Source organism: Sus scrofa, chromosome 2 (genome assembly GCF_054392235.1).
Source record: "Sus scrofa isolate SSC_HxYL_T2T_F1_AM1 chromosome 2, Sscrofa_HxYL_maternal_Yorkshire_Landrace_v2.0, whole genome shotgun sequence".
Taxonomy (NCBI): domain Eukaryota; kingdom Metazoa; phylum Chordata; class Mammalia; order Artiodactyla; family Suidae; genus Sus; species Sus scrofa.
The window spans coordinates 83,429,681-83,453,272 of record NC_139384.1 but is presented as its reverse complement, the minus strand read 5'-3'; the positions used below and the strand labels follow the sequence as shown (position 1 = coordinate 83,453,272).

General features: G+C 48.4%; 1 protein-coding gene across 21 annotated transcripts in view; it reads right to left on the bottom strand.

Annotated features, from left to right (window-relative positions):
* The window catches only part of RFX2 (regulatory factor X2), a 107,327-nt gene that overhangs the window by 59,505 nt on the left and 24,230 nt on the right, over nt 1–23,592 (bottom strand). For 4 of the 21 annotated variants that reach the window (XM_085013170.1, XM_085013172.1, XM_021083997.2 and 1 more), the window contains exon 2: nt 2,804–2,984. The exons of the other annotated variants lie outside the window; for them this stretch is intronic. The gene's annotated coding sequence lies outside the window, so the exon portion shown is untranslated. The remainder of the gene's footprint in view (nt 1–2,803; nt 2,985–23,592) is intronic. 21 annotated transcript variants of the gene reach the window in all.

Genomic DNA, 23,592 nt, shown 5'->3' with positions numbered 1-23,592 from the left:
CCAAGAGTTCCCATCATGGCACAGCGAAAACAAATCTGACTAGGAACCATGAGGTCGCAGGTTCGATCCCTGGCCTCTTTCAGTGGGTTAAGGATCTGGCGTTGGTGTGAGCGGTGGTTAGGTTGCAGACGCAGCTCAGATCTGGTGTTGCTGTGGCTGTGGTGTAGGCCAGCAGCTACAACTCCGATTAGACCCCTAGCCTGGGAACCTCCATATGCCGCAGGTGTGGCACTAAAAAGAAAAAAGAGCCCCCCCCAAAAAAAAAACCCAAAGAAAACAAACAAACAAACCCTGACACCAAAACTTGGTAAAGCTATTATGAAAAAAGTATTTAGACCAATATCTCTGATAAAAACATATGCAAAAATTAGAACAAAAATTAATAAATTTAATCCAGAAATATATAACCCATACTTACAATGTCAATTGATTTTTTTTCTAATGAAGCCCCAGCACTTTTCTGCCTGCATTGAGTTTTGACAAAGGTGTCAAGGCAACTCAACAGAGAAAGGAAACTTGCTTGAACGAATGATTCATATGGGAAGAGAAAAACAGATGAATCTTGATCTCTACCTCACACAATACACAAAAATGATTTTGAGTTAGATCATAGACTTATACATAAAAGCTAAAACTATAACTACTAGGAGAAAATGGGGGTATAGGCAAAGGTCTCTCAGGATGCAGAAAGTAGTAAACATAAAGAAAAAAATTGATACCTTAGATTTCGTCAAAATTTGAAACTTATCTTAAAAGGTTTCCTTAAGAACCCAAATTGAGGAAGTTCCCACTGCGGCTCAGTGGTAACAAACCCAACTGGTATCCATGAGGATACAGATTCCATCCCTGGCCCTGCTCAGTGGGTTAAGAATCCGGCATTGCCACAAGCTGTGGTGTAGGTCACAGATGCAGCTAGGATCTGGAATTCCTGTGGCTGTGGTGTAGGCTGGCAGCTGCAGCTCTGATTAAACCCCTAGCCTCGGAACTTGGCCAGGGAAAGTGCCATGGGTGCGGCCCTAAAAACAAACAAACAAACGAACAAACAAAACACCCAAATTGATATGTCACAATTTGGAGAAACTATTTTGCAAAATGTGTATCTGACAAAGGGCTTTTATCCACAATATATAAAAAGCTCCTACAACTCAATAATGGAAAACAACCTAATGAACAAAAGACTTGGACAGGCCACTTCACAAAGATGTACGGATGCCCCCAAAATACATGAAGTCATGCTCAACTACATTAGTAACTAGGGAAATGCAAATTAAACCTGCAATGAGATGCCTCTAAGCACTTGCTAGAATGGCTAAAATAAAAAATCTGGAGTTCTCTTGTGGATCAGTGGGTTAAGGACCTGGTGTTGTCACTGCTGTGGCTCGAGTTCAACCCCTGGCTCAAGAACTTCCACACACGATGGTTGAGGCCGAAAAAATATATATCTTACGACAACAACAAATGTAAGCACACAGAAGAGAAACTGCAGCTCTCATACATTTGTGGGGATGTAAAATGATAGCCCCACATTGGAAAAAAGGTTTGGCAGTTTTCTCACAACTTAAACCTACCCTTTAACCCAGAATTCCTCTCCCAGATGTTTATCCAAGAGAAATGGAAACATATGTCTTTGAAAAGCTTGTACAAGCACGTTCATAGCAGTTTTCTAGCCAAACGGGAGACATAACCCAAATGTCCACCATCAGAAGAATAAACGAGAAATTGCAGATTGTGGTAGGTTAAGGTGCGTAGTGTAATCCCTCAAGCAACCACTAAACACACACACACATAGCCAAAAAGCTGATAGAGGAACTCTACTCATTGATAGAAAAGTATGAACTACTGACAAACGTTAACACATGGGTGAATCTCAAAATCATCACACTGAGTGAAAGAAGACATCTGAAAAAATATATACAAAATACAGAACGGGCAAAGCCAATTAATCCAAAGTCAAAAAAAAAAAAATTGAGAAGAGTGTGGGTGCAGGGATTGACTGGGAAGGGGGGGTGGGGTCAGAGAGAGGTGGATAGTCACATTCTCATGGGATAGGGTGTGTTTTTCATGGACTATGCATTTGTCAAAACTGGACAGCTATGGTTTGCCCATTTACTGTCTATAAATCTTAACCTTAAAAAATCTTTACTGGAGTTCCCTGGTGGCTCAGGGTGTTAAGGATCTGGTGGTGTCACTGCTGTGGCTCTGGTTACTACTGTGGCATGGGTTTGATCCCTGGACCATGTGGCTGTTGCAGCAAAAAAAAAAAAAAAAAAAAAAAAACCAAAAACGAACCAACAAAAAAACCTTTACTAACTAGTGAAGGATGGGGAGTGGGTGTAGGTTTAGGTGGTACAAGAATGGCAGGATGCTGATAAGCACAGAGGTCCATGGCGACTACGTGGGGTTCATTGTCCTGTGTGTGGATTTTGTTGATGTTTGAAATTTCCATAATAAAAAATTAAACAAAAAAACCCATCCGGCAATTAGCTTTCAGCCACAAAGAATAAGCGCCAGCACGGCTGCCTTTCTCAATGCTGCCTTTCTCAATCCGCTGGTTTGCCAAGCCAATAGTCCTTGAAGGCAAGACCAGCAGTTTCAGGAGTCTTTCTGGAAGGTGTGAGGCAGTATTAGGGTGACCCTTCCCCCGGGGGCAACAGGGAGGTAGCTAGCCCGAGGACAGGGGCACCAGTCAGCCCGACACAACATGCAGTCCTCTGCTTTCCTTCTCGCTGCTCAGCAGAGTCAGGCTCCTGGGTGGTCGCAGTCACCTTGGGCGGCTGTGCTTCCGCTCTGAACTGGAACTTACATTAGGAACCGGATCCTTCCAGGGGCGTCCTCCCCATTGTTTCCATCACCCTCATTTGTCCTCTCTCCTGTTTTTCTTCCCCGAGCAGAGACCTGAGCATTCTTCCCCCGACTCTCTTCATCAGTGGTCGTTTCCTCCAACGTGACAGTGGTCCAGCCTGGCCAGGTTCGCCCAGGGCTCTCTGTGGCACAGAGACATGCCCAGTGTTTATGAGCCAAGCACATTTATGTTTATGTTTATTGCTTATTGTTTATGAGCCAAGCATATTTCATTTGCCATCTGGTCCCAGATAAGGGCAGACTGGGGAAATCTGGAGAGGGCAGGGCCATTGCTGCAGCTTCCCCTCCTCCCTGGTGTGGCGTTTACCAGGCACGCCTGACCTTCTGGAGACGCTGCCCAGTAACACCCACCAGTGGGAACGCGGGCGAAGGTTCCTGAGTGTGTGTGAGGGGGCAAAGGAGAGACCAACGGCCAGCAGCCCTGGATTAGGGCCTCGGTGAATGAATCTGCCTGGGCACAAAGAGAAGAGGCTGCTGTTTACAGGAAAATACTCTGGTTACCTAGTAACCAGTAATGACAGGAAAGGAAATGCAGAAAAAGCAGAGGGCAATTTCTGGGCCCTGTTCCTGGCCCAGCGCTGACTCACCAGGACCCGAAGCACTTTCCCTTCTATTCCTGTCCCTCTGTAGGCCAAGTGGAGGCATCACCTGCCTCACAGAGGTCTGGTGGGTATTTAGAAAGCAGCTTCCCCTCTCTGGGTAATTAGGGAAAAGCAAGCCTGGCGCTTCTTCGTCCCCTTTGTTCTGATTGGCCAATTAACTTCCGCCCTGGGGAGCCTCGGGCCTGGTACTTTTACTTTGGAGACAGACACACTGCCTCCTCAGGGGCATCAGTTCATGCTCCGCTGGTACCTGGAGGCATCTGGATGGCACCAGAGTTCACTGGGCCCCAAGAAGGCAATTCATTTCGTCCCTCTGGATAAGAAGCAACACGTTCAGATGCTTCTGAAGAGCACAGGTTGTTTCAAACCCTGGGGTCTGGCCTGATCCTTGTGTTGATACTCGCAGGGTTAGCATATCAGAGGGTCCAGAAAAATCAGGGCCCTTTGCTTCCCCTGGGTCGCCTTCAGTCTGAGGCTTCGTCTCGGGAGCAAGTCATGTGGGGTTTAGAGTCTGTCTCAACCGTCCCTGCTGGTGGGTGGCCCCTGCTGAGCACCATATGCCCAGGAGACCCATATGTTTGGAGATCTAAATGTCCATCTCCTTTCTGAAAAGTGGATCCTTTAACCTCCATGATGGTAGAAACCACATCCTTTCTTTTATTTTTTTTGGCCATGCCTACAGCAAGTTCCCAGGCCAGGGACTGAACCCACACCACAGCAGTGACAACACTGGATCCTTAACCCACTAGGCCACCAGGGAACTCCCCACCACATCCTTTCTTGATCTGGGATCACTCCCATGTCCCCCTGCCCTCCCAGGAGGCATTGATGCAGGCTTCCCACTGCAGACACTTGGCTGGTCGTTCTCTGTGGGGGGCTGGCCCAGGCACTGTGGGTGCTGATGGCAACCCTGGCCTGTACCCACCAGACCCAGGAGCCCCCTGCCTGCCCTGAGTCTTCAGACACTGCCGAGCATCCCGGGGTGGGGGACAGGATCGCCCCGACTGAGAAGCACTTTTCTCAGAGAATGAGCAGCGTCTGGGAAATGAGGGGAACAAACAGCACTTGAGTACAATGGACTCACAGAAAAGTCGAGAATGAGAATCACAAAGAGGGCACTGCAGTGACCTGGGCACCCAACTGTTGCAATCCTGTCAGACAAAGAGCGTGGAGTGAGACGGGAAAATAACTGAAGTCTTGAAAGTTGACCCACTCTTTCCAAGCATCATAATTTCAAGTCACATCAAAGGATCCTTGGTTCCTTCTTTGCCTAAACCTTTTGGGTGCCCTGGCATTCCTTGGTCAATTTTCAGGGGTGTGTTTTTTTTTTTTTTTTTTTTTTTTTGTCTTTTGCAGCAATGGACTTTGAAGGACCAGAGCTGGCTCCGAGTCACTCTGGAATGAAGTATCTTCAGAATTCAAATTCCTTTTCCTTTCGGTAAGAACTGGGCTTCTGTTCCTGTTTTCTTCTCTGGAGCCAAACTTTCCCTCTCTCTCCAGCAGAATGAGGATCAGGCTCCAGCCCTGGAAAATGGCCCTTGTAGGGCTCTAAGCACCATGCAGAGGGGGAGGCAGCCAGACACCCAGCTGGCCCCAGGGGGCCGGGGTCGCGTGGGACAGGCCAGCCTGAACTCCAAGGACAGCTCCCTTCCCCCCATGGTAAGGAGGCAACATCCTCTTACTTTCCTCTTAAAGAGAGGTGACTTGACTACTCACGTCAAAACTGTCCAACCTGAGGTCTGGTTACCTCGTTTCGGCTGTGGTCTGACTTCAGCTGCCACTGGCAATGTCACAGACTCAGGGGAAAAATGTGAATTAAAAAAACCCCTCAGCCTGCCCTGACATTTTCACCGGGAAAATGTGCTTCTGGCAGGCAATTCAATGCCACTGCATATTTGTAATCACGGAAATGCCGCAAGACTTGGGTTCTAGGAACTGGAAATTCTCCCCTGGTTGTGTAGGGTCAGGGAGGCGCCTGCAGTTCATCACATCGGGTCCTTGTCTGTGTGCATGGGCATGAGAAGTGCCATACACTTACTCATGCACACACAAATGCCCCAGACACACATACTCACAACACACACACATGCATACCTACACGTGTACAAACACTTGCAAACACCCATGTATACACAAACACATGCACACATGGAAACAACACAGGACATACATATATACACTTACACAAAACACATACACGTGCACACACATGTGTACACACACACATGAGAAAAATGGCCAAAACCATTCATAAGGTACTACTGCCATTCTCGTACTCCAGATGTTTCTATTAAACTGCATGTGGACTAGTCCCATAGTCCCAGGGGGCAAAAGCAAGAGCTTCTTAGAGTAAAAAAGGGAGAGACCAGTGTTTGCATATTTGCACACATACACATGGGGGGGGGAATCCCAAAATACAGGTTTTTCTCTGCAGATAACTTCTTCATCCCGGGATTCTGCTCTGAAAGTATATCCCTGTCACCCCATTTTCTGACACAGCCTCTCCCCTCAGCTCTCAGCCCTGCACCCCACTTCAGAATTGCCCCCTCCTGGCCCATGTCCTCCTCCAGCAGGCCCAGATCCCAACCTGACATTCCTACCCCCAAATCTTCCTGGCATTCTGAACCCCCAGCTGACCTTGCTCACAGCAACCTTCCTGCTATAGAGGCAGGGCTGAGTGGCTGTGATGGGGACAGCAAAGCCTAGATGTTTCCTCTCTGGTCCTTCACAGAGAAGGTGACTGCTCTGTTCTAGGTCTGGGTGTGGGTTCCTCCAGCTCTGCAAAGAATCCTAGGCTGTGGTTCTGATGCTGGTCCATGGCCTTGGGGGGGTTGCCTCCCTCCACTGTCCCCGGGGTCTTCAGGGCCAGATTTCAGGGTGGTCAGAACTCTCCCTAGTGGTGGGTGTTGCTCCTTGGGATTCTGACTCCTCATTTCTTTCTTTTTTTTTTTTTTTTTTTTTGTCTTTTGTTGTTGTTGTTGTTGTTGCTATTTCTTGGGCCGCTCCCGCGGCATATGGAGGTTCCCAGGCTAGGGGTCGAATCGGAGCTGTAGCCACCAGCCTACGCCAGAGCCACAGCAACGCGGGATCCGAGCCGCGTCTGCAACCTACACCACAGCTCACGGCAACGCTGGATCGTTAACCCACTGAGCAAGGGCAGGGACCGAACCCGCAACCTCATGGTTCCTAGTCGGATTCGTTAACCACTGCGCCACGACGGGAACTCCCTGACTCCTCATTTCTGATGGTGCCTTCTCAGATGGTGCCTTCTCAGGTCCTGCTCTGGCCCCGCTTCGTCCCCTCCCCCGGCTCCATCATGCATCGTGGATGACCTCACAGCTCCGTCCAATGGCCCAGCTCCAGGTTCCCATTTCCGGACGCCCCCCCAGACCTGGGCACCGCTCCTGCAAATCCTAAAGGGAGCTTCTTTCCCCCAAACTGGCCATTGCTCCTGCATTTCCTAAGCCCCTGGGCTGGTGGAGTCATCGGGTATCTCCTAGGGTCTGGGGGCCACATCTAACGGGTGACCTGGCCCTGAAGGGTCCACCCAGTCCCCCTCAGGATTCTAGACAGTCCCTGTGTCCCTGGCGTGCACCTGCAAGTTCTGGATCTGCTTGCAGGCAGCACACATATTGGAGATGGACAAGTATCAGAAGCCTAATGACAGATGTGGGGGTCCGGCCACAGATGTCAAGGGTCTGTGGTTCTTGAGCAGGTCAAACACCACCCTAAGTGTTGAAGCCTTGGCCTTCACACTCACATGGCAGCTCAGACCCTCCGACCTGAAGATGGTCCATCCTAGCTACCTGAGAGCCCTCCTCGAGCGCTTTGAAGAAACAGATGCCTGTTTCCCTCACCCCACCCCCCCGCTGAACTCCATCAGGGAAAAGGCTTAACACTCTTCATCTGTCACTTGCTGGGACAATGGCCACAGCCTTGGTTTGTTTTTTTTTTTTTAAATCCAAGAAAGGGGTAGAATGATGCATTAGAGGTGCTCACCCTGAGCCTGGATCACAGCCGGGGCTCAATAAATAAATATAACCCAGTGGAACAGAAGAGGCGTGATGGCCGCACCAGACTGGGGCACAGCACGTTCCCTGTGTGATCTCAGTTCTCAGGAAGCTACTCCAGTATCAGCCCAATTAACTAACAACAACAAACAGACTGAGGCTCAGAGAGGTCAAGAGATGAGCCGAAGGCCACACGACCTGAAGTGGCAGAGCTGGATCTGAAGAGGGTGCCCCCCTTTTTAATAGGAAGCACAAGTCTATAAAGTCTCCCGCTGTCTGAAATTGCTCCCCAGTCGCCATACCAAAGAGAACTCAATAACATGGGCTCAGAGTTCTGCTTTAGAAGCTTCTACAATTTAGCTCATGTTATGGGACATGGTTCGTGGGAATGAATTATAGAGCACCTGTCCCTCCACGTCCCCTCTCCTGTGGCAGCTAGAACAGAAAAACTGCCTAGTTAAGGAGGGGGTGGGGGAACCACCAGTAGCAGCAGCTTCAAAGTGGACCAATCATTGCAATGAGCAGCACTTAAAACCCTGCATCAAATCACTCCACCCCTCAGCACAGGATTTCCCAGCTCAGCACTGTGGCCACTGGGGCCAGATCACTCTTGGATGTGGGGCCTTCCCAGGCCCTGCGGGGTGCTGAGCGGCATCCCTGACCTCCACCTGCTTGACGCCTGGAGCACCTCCTAGTTGTGACAATCATAAATGGCTGAGACATCACTCAATGTGCCCTGGGGGCAAAGTCAGCTGTGGATGAGAGGCACTGCTTCACCTTTTCTGGCGCTGCTGGTAAATTACAACCTCAACCTCATTTTCACACAATTCCCAGGAGACTTGTATGTGCATTAAAGTTTGGGAAGAGCTGCTCTAAGCCAGGGTATCTTAGTCTTAGCACCAGAGACTTTTGGGGGCCCATCATTCTCCATTGCGGGGGAGCGCCTTGGGTGCTGTGGGACGTGGACTAGCCTCCACGGCCCCACCCAGTTGATGTCAGGAGCACTCTCATCTTGACGACCACACATAGCCTCAGACAGCACCAAGGGCCCCTGGGGCAGGACCACTGCCAGGGAGAACCCCTGGTCAAAGGCCACAGCCTCGCCAGCACAGCATTTCCACATCAACCAAAACCCTGCTCCGTGCTCACAAACTTGAACCTGCTTCCTATCACACAGCCGTCCTCGGGAAGACAAAGTCTCGGGTCCCAATCATCCTTGAGGCCCCCTCCCAGCCCCCGGAATGTTAGCCATCATGATCCTCTAGACATATTTTGGAGTGAGCAGGTGGAAGAGGGCCCTGCTGAGTGGGGCTGCCCCTGGTGCTGCCCACCTTCACCAGGCTGGCCGCCAGCTCTGCCTTCCACTGGAGGGTCTCTGGCCCCAGGGTCTCAGGCTCAGTTTCTTTTCTTCTTCTTTTCTTTTTCGACCAACTGCAGCACATGGAGCTCCGGGATCAGGGATCAGACCAATCTAGGCCGCAGCTGGGCTATGCCAGATCCTTAACCCACTGTGCAGGGCTGAGGATCGAACCGCGTCTCAGTGCTCCCAAGACGCCACCGATCTCGTTGTGTTGGGTGCAGTTTCACTGGTGTCCTACTTTTGTGTTATGGCAGGTGGGGAAGGTACTGATTTAACTCATCCCCTCTCCACTGTCCAAGTCATCAGAGCACCCCACACAGCAGAGGGAGGAGGATGACAAGGGACAGGCCTGGAGCTTCTTCATTGACAGCATCTTCTGGAGTGATTCTGGTGACAACCCAGCACAGGATGGTGCTGCCTGGCACCAGGGCACTTCCTGTCCCCCTCACCATCCCCAGGGACGGCCAGTAACCACAGGTGACAGGCAGTACTTCTGTGACGGATCTGGGTAAGACGAAGCTGGCTTTATCTTACCAATAGCACACCCGGGACCCACTAGTTTACCCCCACCTCCCCTCTCCATTGTCACTTTACCTAAAAATGAAGAACTTACACTTGAAATCACGGCACTGGAGGGGCCTTAAAATCTCCTAGCACAGCTCTTTCACCACATGGAGGAATGATCTAACCCAGAGACCTTAGGTGCCCAAGCTGCAAGGTCTGATGTGGGGGGAAAGAAGTTCCATGGGAAACTTTTTAAATGATCGATTTTTTAAAAAAATTTTTAAAAATCAGGATACAATTCCTGAAAAAAATGACTGGCCCAAACTGGGACCAGGGAGTTCCCTGGTTGCCTAGTGGTTAAGGACACAGCATTGTCACCACTGTCGCAAGGGTCACTGCTGTGGTTCGGGTTCAACCCCTGGCCCAGGAACTTCCGTATACTGTAGGCACCTCTAAAAAAACAAAACAAAATAAGAACAAAACCAAAAAACTAAGACCAAGTACGAAACAATTTTCTGGATTGCAGAATATCCTTTCTTTTGGAAGGATCTACCTTTCTTAATGTAAAATGATCTACAACTATCCTGCTGCAACTAGCTGTGGGAAGAATCATGGTTTTTTGGTTTTTTTAAGGGCTACTCCTGCAGCACATAGAAGTTCCCAGGCCAAACCACGTCTGTGACCTATACCACAACTCACGGCAACGCTGGGTCCTTGACCCACTGAGTGGGGTCAGGGATCAAACCCATGTCCTCATGGATCCTATTGAGTTTCATTTCCACTGAGCTACAATGGGAACTCCCAGAACCATGTACTCTAATTAATCTTTGGGGGAATCTTCATGTAAGTCAGAACTTACTCATTTTGATTCCAGCAACACTTGATGTAACTGGATTTTAATTACTGCATCTAATAGGGATGGCAGCTAATAAGTTTTTTTTTTTAATAGCTTGCTTTATTTATTATAGAACACAGATGCCATCCTATTATAAGTTTGGGTTGCAAAGGCAAATAGGGAAAGTTGTTCAGATACTTTAAAATCACCACAAGGAGTTCCCGTCGTGGCGCAGTGGTTAACGAATCCGACTAGGAACCATGAGGTTGCGGGTTCGATCCCTGCCCTTGCTCAGTGGGTTAACGATCCAGCGTTGCCGTGAGCTGTGGTGTAGGTTGCAGATGCGGCTCGGATCCCGCGTTGCTGTGGCTCTGGCGTAGGCCGGTGGCTACAGCTCCGATTCGACCCCTAGCCTGGGAACCTCCATGTGCCGCGGGAACGGCCCAAGAAATGGCAAAAAAAAAAAAAAAAAAAAAAAGGACAAAATAAATAAATAAATAAATAAAAAATAATAAAATAAAATAAAATCATCACAAGACATTAGCTAGAAGGCTGGTACAAAGGAGCAGTCAACATGTGGTTCGTTGGGGCATTCAGCCACAGAGCGGATCATCCTTCAAAAAGAAACAAAAATGCAGACGACTAAGCAAGTCTCCCCATGAGGGCTGTTTTACTGACTGTGGGCTGCCGTGTTCTGATACAGGCGGCGCTTCTGTGGTTGCTGCTGCATTAGTCAGATGGACTGCACTTGAGATGAATAAGGCAGGATCGAATCCCCACCAAAAACTTGCCCTGACTAACATTTCTCAATTTATAGCCCTAGCTGGTGGGCGGGGGTGGAGGGTGGCGCAGGGAGGAGGGAAAGAAATGTGTCACCAGCTTTGAATGACTACCAGGAGCCATGTTTACCTAAGCAACGGACCCGGTAAACAATCGCTATCTCTAGTGGAGGAGTGACACTGTTTTGATCAAAATCCACCCCAGTGGCTGCAAAGTGCCCCTCAGCAGAGTGAGGATTTAGTGGAAACCTGTTGGCTTCCCCTAATAAGCCTGATGGTCCCACTGCCCCGAGTGTCACCTCAGTTCCCAACTTCTTAAGAGCGATATTGAAGAACCGGAGGTTGGGGGTCCGGTTTTCATCACCAGCCAACCTCGAATGTGACTGTCTTTGCCTGTGAGCTGTCAGGGTTCAACGCCTGGCTTTTCTGATATTCTTGAGCAACAGGAGTAAAAACTTCATGCTGAAAAGCGTCTGAGGAGTTGCTGCTTATCAGTGACATGTGTTAAGTAGGTTGGACAGGTAATGATTTTATAAACACAAGGAATTAGATCAAAAAAGACATTCCACTTAAGTCTGAAATAAGTCTCCAGTTGAGAGTGATCTAGGACATGTTCAAGTGGCTAAAAGTTTTTCCCCAACAGCTCCTCTTGATTTATACAGATGAGATGTCAATGTGACAATACGCTTTCTTCGAAGTAGACCCCAGGTGGACCCAGGTCTACCTGTCGTGGCAAATTAAACATCATTTCACCAGAGAAAAATATATGCAGATGTTCAATTAAAACCTGGAGTCCGCAGTCCTGGCGCTGTTTGCCGGCCCTCATTGTTTGCTGAGTAACAACGGTTGCCAGGGACGACGCAGTCCACTCCCGTCTCCAAGAGCCTGTTGCTGGGCAACGGCGAGAATACTTCCCAAACCAAACAATGTCATCCCCGGAGCAATCCCCTCTATCTCACATTAACCAGATCTAAAAAAAAACCCTCCCAAATATGTAATCTATTATTTTCAGAAGCCCGAAGAGAAAGGCAAATAATCTCCTCTCTATAGTAACCAAGGGGAAAACAGTTTACCATATTTGTTCTGAAATAACAAAACCCAAGAAGGACCAACTCTCTCCTCGGAAAGCATCCCAGGAGGGACTTGTTCAATCCTTCCTAGCGCTGGGAGGAGAGAGTGCCTTTTTCTCCAAGAGGAAAGAATTTATTTATCATCAAGCAAACAATATGGGGCAGCTCAGAGCTGCACCCAGGTTTTCCGTGCAGTGATTAGACAAACTGAAACAACCCAGGGATTAAGCTATTTGAAAAACACGTAAGAACAGAGGAGTAGATACCTAATTAAAAAGACTTTTGAGAACGTCAACTGCGCATGAAATAGGTACAAATAGAACTGTGGATTCAGCATTAGAAACACCTCCTGGGACCGTCCCGGAAGAAACTTGCAGCATCTGGCGCCCCGGTGCCTGCTCTTGCTGCCCCACTCAGAGAGGGGAGGCTCTTGGAAGAGGAAGCCAGGCCATATCGGGGCCCCCAGATGGCAGGAAGCACAGGAACACACAGCCCCGGAAAGAGGCGGCAGGGAGGTCCCTTGTGTTGGCTAATCTTGACCCGCAGAGAAAAGAAAATGAGCTGAACTCAAAGCCAACAGGGTTCCAGCTCTGCGGAGCAGTGCGGGCTGCACATGGACCCTCGAGGCTCTGGGACGGAGAAAGGGAGAGGGCAGCACCCTGTCTTTCTTACAAGGGGAGTGTAGAGTTCTAGGCCATGGTCTTATTTTGGGGAAGGGCGGCCAAGGATCTTAAAACATGAGGACTGAATGGGAAGCATGTGGCTTCAGTGACAAGGGTCAACATTTGACTGATTGATTGATTGATTGATTGATTGATTTTGCACAGAAACTCTGTCTTCTTAAGGTGGCAGCCGGGAGTTGCTCCTGTTATAAGCAGGACAGAATGGATGCATGTGCCTGAGAAGGGAAGGTGGATTCCCATGCTGTTAGCATCTGAACCTGGGCTCCAGGGAGACCAGGAATTTGAGGCCAGACTCTTGGGCCGTTACCTCGTAGCTAAGTGGTAATGTGGACTGGTGACCATGCTGGTCCCTAGTTCTGGAGATGAGACACCAGCAGCCGACAGCATGGGAGTCACCAGGGACACTGTGCAGTCTGCCTGGACTCCCCATCCAAAGGGAGGCTCTGACATGCGGTTGTGAGTACCCCAAACCCCATCTCTGGAAAGAGGACTGACATGTTGTGTTATTGCTGTTCACTGATTTCAATAAAAAAACACTGAATGAATGCCTAACCTGGGCCACTCGTTGCCCAGGAGTCAAAGCAGACCCAATTCCCTTCCCTTACAGAGATTATACTCTAGTAGGTAGTGGGGGGATGGGGATAGTAAAGAAAATGAATAAGATAAATATAAACTATGTCAGATGATGACAGATGCCAAGGGGAGAAATGGAACAAAGACAGAGGCTGCGGGGGTGGGGCTGCAATTTTTACAGGGCTGTCATATGTGCCACCCCGCCCCAGAGAAGACTCATCAAAGAGATAAGAAAAGTGAGGGGCAGAACTTTTCAGGTATCTGGGGGAAGAGCATTCCTGGGGAGGGAACAGTCAGTGCAAAGGCCCCAAGGTGGGACCATATCTGGCTGGGGATGAGAGCTCAGTGAACCAGGAGACAAAGAAGAGGAAAAAGTCCATGCAGACCATCACAGGGGCTTTGGCTTTTGCTCAAGGTGAAATGGAAGCGACCAGAGGGTTTCAGCCCAGGAATGATCTGATTTGACTTTCGTTTTAACCAGGTCCCTCTGGCTGCTGAGTTGAGAAAAAGTGAAGAAAGAAAAGGGTGGAAGCAGAGAAAGCATTTAAGAGGCCACTGAGATAATGCAGCCGAGACATGGTGACAAGGTCCAGCCTGGGTGACAGCACAGAGGGGCTCGAAGCAGTCAGATTCTGGATAAATACTACAGTCGGCAGAATTTGCTAATAGGTTGGATGTGTAGTGTGAGAGAAAGGAGTCAAGAGTCTGTCAAAGACTTTTTTTTTTTTTTTTTTTTTTTTTTTTTGCCTTTTCTAGGGCTGCTCCTGCGGCATATGGAGGTTTCCAGGCTAGGGGTCGAATTGGAGCTGTAGCCGCTGGACTATGCCAGAGCCACAGCAGCTTGGGATCTGAGCCGCATCTGCAACCTACACCACAGCTCACGGCAACTCTAGATCTTTAACCCACTGAGCAAGGCCAGGGATCGAACCCGCAACCTCATGGTTCCTAGTCGGATTTGTTAACCACTGCACCATGACGGGAACTCCAGATTTTTTGTAATTAAAAGGACAAGATCAGGAAAACTGAAGGAGAAGCAGGCCTGCAGTACACACAGGAGTTGAGTTTTAAAGGTGTGAGAGGCTCAGACATCCAAACTGGGATGCTGAGAAAGCAGATATATAAGTGAAGGTCTGAGGGGCAAGGAGTAAGCTGGAGCCCTCAGTGCATAGAGGATGTGGGCTGGAGCCAGCAGTGTACAGACGACATATTTATTTATTTATTATTATTTTTTTGTCTTTTTGCTATTTCTTTGGGCCGCTCCTGCGGCATATGGAGGTTCCCAGGCTAGGGGTCGAATCGGAGCTGTAGCCACCAGCCTACGCCAGAGGCACAGCAACGCAGGATCCGAGCCGCGTCTGCAACCTACACCACAGCTCACGGCAACGCTGGATCGTTAACCCACTGAGCAAGGGCAGGGACTGAACCCGCAACCTCATGGTTCCTAGTCGGATTCGTTAACCACTGCGCCACGACGGGAACTCCCCCAGACGACATATTTAAAGCTATAAGCCTGGATGAGCTCATCAAGGAAGAGTAGAGAAGAGGCCCAGGGCTGGGCTCTTCCATTCTCTATCATTCAGAGACCCTAAAATAGACGAAAGCTAGCAAAGTAGCCTGAAAAGCGAAGGCCAAAGAAGTACAAGAAAGTGGTATCTAAGTGAACTGGGGGCTGGGAAATGACCACTGGATTCAGTGAAGTAAATAGAGGTCACTGTGACCATGACAGGGCAGTTCCAGGGGAATGGTGTGGGCAAAAGCCACCGGAATTGGGGTAGATTCAGGAGAGACCAAGAGCCACGGCACTGGAGACCCAGGAGCAGACAAGTCTTGAAGAAGATTCTCTGCTAGAACGAGAAGAGGGACGGAGTACAGCTGGAAGGGGAGGTCTGCTGAGAAAGAGCTTCTGAAAATGGAAGACATAACTGCAGGTGTGTATCATGATGGGCAGGACCCATTGGGAAGGGACTGACTCAGGAGAGAGGGGGGAGAATGGCTGGTGGCGTGTCATTGTGTAGATGGGAAGGGACTAGAAGTCCTGCAGAAGAGAGGAAGGCCTGGCCAGAGCTAGGTGCATGGATGTTTGTCCACCAGCCCAGGACAGAAGGCAGAGCCTCTGCCCGGATGCTGGTGTCACCGAGTCATAGATGGGTGCCCCCAAACCTGAAAAGTCTCCTTGGGGAGCTCTGGGTCCTCAAACCCATTTCTTAGCTGTGGGATCCCTTCATTATGATTCTACTCTGGAGCGAGAGCTGGACATGGCACATGACAGCTCACTCAGGTCTCCAGACTCACAGCAGAGCCTCCGGCACACCATGGGCTTGAAAAGGTGAGCTATAGCTGGGAATGAGCCCACAGACTGGGCCCCAAGCTTCAAAGCGCCATGTGACCACGGCAGGAGGCAGGACCTGGAGAAGGTGCTTAAGTCAGGAGGGCGGACCCCTCAAGATGGGATTAGTGCCCTTATCACAGAGACCCCAGAGAGCTTGCTCCCCCTTATATGTCATTTAAAGACACGGCAAGATGTCTGTGACCCAGAGAGGTCCCCCGTGGATCATACCAGCCCCCGTGATCTCAGACTTCTAGCTTCCAGAACTCTAAGCAATCAATTTCTGTTGTTTATAAGCTGCCTAGTCTGTGGTATTCTGACACAGGAGCTTGAAACGGATCAAGACAGACCAACAGCCACCCCCTAGCCTCCTGGTTCCCCCCTAACAGTCTAACAGAAGCCCTGCCCTTAATGTTTACACACGTTTTGTCCTTTTCATTGTTCTCTGTGATGACTATTTACCTCTTTGGAAATCTACCAACATGGCTGATCCTTCCATGTCCAAGTATTACTAGAAAATCGCTTTAATACATCTATTTTTCTTGCCACGTCAACATCCAAGTACGCACCCTTAAATAAGAAGAAGCTCTAGGGTCGCAGAGAAAAATAAATCGTAGTTCTTGCTAAGTCATGCTTCAAATATGCAAGATTACTGAGAAATGTAAGATAAATGAGTGAGGCCAGGAATCTTGCTGTGAGAGTTTCAAGAGCCGAGTTCTCCCGCTCTGGGCAACGCAAGGCCTCAGGCCAGCTCGCGGAGCCCTTGCCTGTCTCAAGGGGGAAGGACCCTCCACTGCTTGAAAGTGATCACCAGTTTCTGGGCTACAGGGTATTTTGAGTGGCTCAGGACTGAGAAATCTAGCCTGAGATCCCTTCAGCAGCACACAGGGATCTCTGAAGAAATGAAAATAAAGCATCACAAGGCAAAATTAGGAATAATGATCCTACCCGCCATCTCCTCTCTCATCTCGAACCCTCATCTGATCCTAGGGGCAAAAAAGGACATTCTATTTCTGGCCCTGCGAAAGTTTCAGCCCCAAAGCCAGACCTCAGAGTGCTCTGAGAAAGGGAGCAAAATGGGTTTTTTTGGTTGTCATTGTTAAACCCATTATTCTTTTTGTTGTTTGCTTTTTTGGCTGTAGCCCCAGCATGCAGAAGTTCCCAAGCTAGGGATCAAACCTGAGCCACAGTAATGACAACAGGGATCCTTAAATGGTGGGCCACCAGGGAACTCCTTGCACCCATTATTCTAATTAAACCCAAAGAAGAAATCTTGGAGGTGTTTCAGATTTTAAGCCTAACTAATTCTAAGAAGATACACTAAAATTGATTCCATTTTATTTTTTATTTCTTTGTCCACCCTGTGGCATATGGAGTTCCTGGGCCAGGGATAAGATCTGAGCTGGAGTTCCAACCTATGCCTCAGCTGTGGCAATGCTCAATCCCCAACCCACTGTGCCGGGGCGGGGATCAAACCTGCATCCCAACGCTTCCAAGACATCACTGATCCCACTGTACCACAGCAGGAGCTCCTGATTCCATTAGAAAGGCATTCTCATCAAAAGCTTGGTTGGGAGGGAGGAAATAATATTTTTGAAATTTAAAGAGGCACCAGAAGACCTGGAAAATATTTTAAATGACTTTCCTGTTACATCGAGACTTGAGATGAGTCTTTATTTTTCTCAGGAAATATACCTTCTACAGGTGCAGGGCTGGGCAGGACCGGGACTGGGATGTCAGCAAGCAGCCCAGGGCTCCGACAAACACTCAGCTTTGTTTAGTTCTGGTTTTGGCATCTCCATTCCCAGCCCCGTATTAGGTCAGTTCCCAAAACAGAGCAAAAGATAATTTTGGGGGAAAAAATGGAATAAAATGTTCTAGCTCTGCTTGAAAGGTGGAAAGAGAAACAGATGAGGACTCTGAAACATAACTCAGGTGATGGTGGACGGGAATTCCCATCCTTCCTCCCCCTCCTCTCTCTCTCATTCAAAATTTGCCTTGGTGGTGGGAGAGGAGAAAAGGGGCATCATCACTAAAGGATATGGGTTTCTTTGAGTGGAGGAGGTAATGGAAATGTCCTAAGATTGCAGTAATTGGCTGCACAGTGAAAAACCACTGAGCCACCACTACCAACCACAAAAAACCTGGGGGTGGACATGGGGAGTTCCTGCCATGGTGCAGTGGGTTGAGAATCTGACTGTAGCAGCTCAGGTTGCTACGGTGGCTCAGGTTCGATCCCTGGCCCAGTGCAGTGGGTTAAAAGATCCTGGGTAGGTTACAGCTGCATCTCAGATTCAATCTCTGGCCCAGGAATTTCCATATGCTTCAGGTAAGGCCATTAAAACAAACAAACAAAAATTGTGGCTTTGAACAAAGAGCCACCTCTCAAACCTTCCCAAGTCCTAATATTGGCCCCAGTTCCTCTTCTAGAAGTCCCAGCAGCTTGACCACCATGGCATTTTAAAAGCATTTACCACCATTTCTTGCTTGCTTGCTTGTCTTTTTAGGGCCAAATCCACGGCATATGGAGGTTCCCAGGCTAGGAGTCTAATGGGAGCTGTAGCTGCTGGCCTACACAACAGCCACAGCAACGTGGGATCCGCCATGTCTGTGACCTACACCACAGCTCACGGCAACACCAGATCCTTAACCCACTGAGCAAGGCCAGGGATCGAACCTGCATCTTCATGGTTACTAGTCAGATTTGTTTCCACTGAGCCACGATGGGAACTCCCATTTACCACCATTTCAGGATAAAAAAAATTTTTTGGCTGGTGTCATGTGGAAGTTCTTGGGCCAGGAAGCAAACCCACATCATGGCAGTGACCCATGCCACAGCAGTGACAACACTGGATCCTTAATCCGCTGACCCACCAGGAAACTCCTCGATCCTCTTTTTTATGACACAAATGTCATGCTTAGGATTAGATTAAATGTGGATGGCTGAGCTCCATAATTTGAGGATCTAGGCACCTCCCCCAGCTGTTGCTCAGCTTGAGCCAATTAAAAGAGCATCCTTGAGGCTGCAAGATGGCAATAGGAAGCAGCCAGATTCTTCCGTTTCTATTGAATAGAAAGTACTTGTTTCATCCTTACACATGAATGACCATGGACAACCACATAAGGACCTCCTGGTAACCTCTAGACAGGCCTGCCTGGGTGGCAAGGGCTCTGCTCAGTGCCCTGGTCAAGGCTGACACGCAGGAAGACGGAAGATGGATGGGGGCAGCCCTGCCCGAAACAGCTGACCCTGGCCGACAGACATGGGCTGCTGGGACCACAAGGGACAGATGTGGAGCTGATGGATTCCTGCCTGTACCATCAGGGGACAAGAGGGGAAACTACCCCGGACCTCTGTATCTTCCCCTGGACACACGACACCAGCAAAGGAACGCAGTGGCTTAAAGCAGGTGCCTGGATCCAAAGCCTGGACCCTCCGTTTGCTGGCTCGGTGACCTTCAGCCAGTGACTTAATAAACCTGTCTGAGTTTCCACTTTCTTTCTTTTTTTCTTTCTTTCTTTCTTTCTTTCTTTCTTTCTTTCTTTCTTTCTTTCTTTCTTTCTTTCTTTCTTTCTTTCTTTCTTTCTTTCTTTCTTTCTTTCTTTCTTTGGCTTTTTAGAGCCATACCTGGGGCATATGGACGTTCCCAGGCTAGGGGTCCAATCAGAGCTGTAGACACCAGCCTACGTCACAGGCACAGCAATACCAGATCCGAGCTGCATCTGCGACCCACGCACAACTCAAGGCAAGCCCAATCAAACCCACTGAGCGAGGCCAGGGATCGAACCTGTGTCCTCATGGATATTAGTCGGGTTCATTACCACTGAGCCATGACAGGAACTCCCTGAGTTTCCATTTCTTTACCCGTAAACAGAGAAGATAAGTCTTGTCTGCCTCTGTGGGTCGCAGTGGTAAATAAAATGAAGCCTACAAAGCTCAGGGTTCCCTTGCTGGCCCAGCACACAGTAGGTACTCAGTAGGTGTTAATTAGTGTCATCCTGACTCATCTCATTCTAACGCAAGCAAGACCAGCTGCTGGGTTTCGCCTATTTAAATACCTGAAACCCTAAAAGCAGTTGTGCATGATTTCAAAACAAACAATCGAGATAAACGCTTGAGGGAGCGCCCAGAGCTCTGTGCTGCCTTCATTCCAGGGCATATTTGCGGGGTTCGTCATTTGGGCCAAACACTTCATACTCGCTTCTCTCCCAGCATCATGCCAAATGCAGCAGCAACCCTTCCAGGCAGACACTGCAGCACCGCTGTTATAAAAACAACATTTTACCATCTGCCCCCTTCCCCTTCTCAGAAACCCTGTCCTTCTATTGTGACACCTCAGAGTAGTATATTTTCCTTCCCATAAGTTTCATTCCTCATAAGGAGATCCGTTTTGCTTTGCCTTCTTTGCCTCAAGTTTCTGGGGTTTGCATCTGAGTGGGAGGTCTCTCCAGTGCCAATTCAAAGACAGGTGATGGCGCCTGCAGTGTCCCCATGAGCCTGGGCTATAGGTGGATGCAGAGTCAAGGAGCACTGGGGCGGGGGATGGGGTGTGGATTCTCTCTTGAGAGCAGGGTCTGCTTCTGCCTCTGCAGAAAATGACCCCTGAGCATCCTGGAGACCCAGGATATTGTCTCCTGCATAGTCAGAGGAGGAATAGCTAGTTGAAAGTCAGGTGTCTTTTTCCCCCTCTCAGAATGTATCCTACAGAAACACTCACATCCGGAACATACAAACACCTTTCACCAGTGTGCAAAACAGCAGGATTTGTAATAGCCTCAAAGTAGAGACAATTCAAATGTCTGTCAGCTGATTAAACAAAATGAAGTCCATTCACACAGCGAAATAAAGGAGCGAAGCACTGACACACTTGTGGATAGACCTTGAGAACACGATGCTCAGTGAGAGAGGCAGACACAGAAGGACACACAATTTAAGATTCTATGGATGGGGAGTTCCCGTTGTGGCTCAGCAGTAAATGAACCCGACTAGCATCCATGAGGATGCAGGTTCCAGTTCGATCCCTGGCCTCGCTCAGTGGGTTAAGGATCAGGCGTTGCCATGAGCTGTGGTGTAGGTTGCGGATCCCAAGTTGCTGTGGCTGTGGCATAGACCGGTGGCTACAGCTCCAATTGGACCCCTTGCTTGGGAACCTTCATATGCTGCAGGTATGGCCCTAAAAAGACAACAACAACAAAAATTCTATGCTTGGGAAACGTTCAGAACAAGAAGATCCATGGAGATGGAGAATGGGTGAGTGGTTGTCAGGGCCTGGGGGAGGCAGGTGGGTAGTGATCATTAATGGCCATGGGGTTCTTTATGGGTGATGAGAATGTTCTGGAATTAGTGGTGATGGCTGCATTCTCTAGCTATACCCAAACCCACTGAACTCTACAGTTTATTTTTTATTTATTTATTTATTTATTTTTGACCGAGCCTGCAACATGTGGAAGTTCTCAGGCCAGGGACTGAAACTTCGTCACAGAACTACCAGGTTAAGGATGAGGGAACTCCACCAGGGAACTCCAGAACTGTATACTTTATTTTTATTTTATCTTTTTTCTTTTTGTGGCCACGCTTGTGGCATATGGAAGTTCCCGGGCTAGGGATCAAATTGGAGTTGCAGCTGCAGGCCACAGCCACGGCCACAGCCACAGCCACATGGAATCCTACACCCCAGTGTGTAGCAAGGCCAGATTCTCAAGCAACTGAGCAAGGCCAGATATCTAACCTGCATCCTCATGGACACTATGTTGGGTTGTTAACCCACTAAGCCACCAAAGGAACTCCCAAAAGTGCACACTTTAAATGGGCCAATTTTATGGTACATAAAATACATCTCAATAAAGTTGTTTTAAAAAAAGAGATAAATGGGCAACATATCCCTAGTGGCATTACCTGAAGTCACAAAAAGCTGAAAACTTAAATGTCCACCAATAGGGAAAACATTAAATAAATTAAAAAACATGAAACAAATCCTTGCTGTAATACCATGATGCTATTGAAAAGAACAAGGTACCTTCTTCAAGAAACATCTCCAAGATATACAGCGCCGGCCACAGAGCAGACTTGCAAATATTTGAGGAATGAATCTATGTAAGAAAATGCAGCTATGTATGCTATAAACTAGGCAAATTCATTAAAAAGGTCCAAGAGGACACACATTGTATTCTCACAAAGAGGTGAGGGAGACATTAAGATTAGAGAGAAACTTACACTTCTCTCTCTCTTTCTTTCTTTTTTCTGGGTGCAACCCAGGACATGTTCCCAGGCCAAGGATCTAACCCTTGGCACAACATCAAGTCCTTAACCCACTGAGCCACAAGGGAGCTCTAGAAACTTACATTTCTTAATGACTTCTGCAGGTGACAGTCCTTTACAGAAATACGATTTTTGTATTACTTACATATCATTTAAAATGTGTGATCCATTTGTAAGCACTCAAGGGCAAGTCAGTGCTTGTAAACGTGCAGGCTGCTTGTTCAGGGAATACTACTACTTGGTTTACTGTATGCTGCCACTCTTGTGATTGGAGCTTTTAATAGTAATTCAACATTGAACATTAAAAGGAACCATACCAGATAAACCAGCTGTGGTACATTCACATAAGGGAATTAGACTCTACAGTAAAAAGAACAAAAAAAATATCTTTTTGGCCAAGTTCACTACATGAGGAAGTTCCTGGGCCAGGGACCACAGCAAGAACCAAAGCCACAGCAATGACAATGCCAGATCCGTAACCTGCCGAGCCACCAGGGAGCTCCCCCAAAGAATAAACTCTTGCAACCCATATTAGCATGATGAGTCTCAGATATATTACACTGAGTGACAGAAGCCAGTCTCAAAAGCTGTACGCTGTGACATTGTGGGAGAGATAAAACTATAGGGCCCAGGACAGAGCAGGGGTGGCCAGGGGACAGAGTGATGGTCTGGCTGCAGATGGGCAGCTCAAAGGAATGCACTAGGGAGTTGGAACTGCTCTCTGCCCTCTGGTTGAGGGATAGTTACAAGAATCTGTGCAAGTGTAAAAACTCAGCAGGTGCACCCTGACTGCATATGAATGGAAACTATGAATGAACAAAAGGAACAGAGGTACTGAGTGCCAGGCACTGCTCTAGGCTCTGAGGATTCAAAGGTGATGACAGCCCTGCTCTTGTGTCACCAACATCCTCAGGCAGGGAGCAGTCAGACATGAAATCAGTCACCAGATACACAGGGTTAGTGCAGAGAGAGCCAAAGGGACAGAACCTGAGGTGGTGGGGACGGGGTAGTGTGGGGGGGAACCTCTCGACAGGACAATTAAAGATGCTGTGGAGGATGGCACTGACCTGAGAGCAGGCCAGGCGTGGGGAGATGTGGGAGAGAGCACTCTTAGCACAGGGAGTAGCAGGTGCAAAGATCCTGGGGCAGAGGAGGGCAGGGGGATTAGAGACATCAGCAGAGACCCCAAGGTCACCACAGAAGTCTGAGGTTTACTCTCGCTCCTAAAGAAGCCCCACGTGGGGACACACTGTGATCCCACTTATGTTCTTAAAAGAGCCCTGCTGGAGTTCCCTGGTGGCCTAGATGCTTAAAGAACTGGCATTGTCACTGCTGTGGCATGGGTTTGATCCCTGGCCTGGGAACTTCCATGTGCCATGAGCATGGCCAAAAAAAAAAAGCCCTCTTTCCAGACTATTAGGAGAAAGCATGAAAGCTGAAAAACCAGGAAGAAAGCTCCCATGCCATCTACCATTTAAACATTTTAATAATAATTAATGCTTCCTAAGTTCCTAATTGAGCTTCTTAAGACCTATGCATTGAAGCTGAGCAGGAACTATGCCCTTTTATAAAGAGGCCAAGTAATATTAACACCAGTAAATGAAGGGTTAACTAATTAAGTATTAAGTTAACTTGAAAGGTAATGATGGCCTCTACAATTTTTTTCTTTCTTTGTCTTTTTCTGTTATTTAGGGCTGCACTTGTGGCATATGGAACTTTGGAAGCTCCC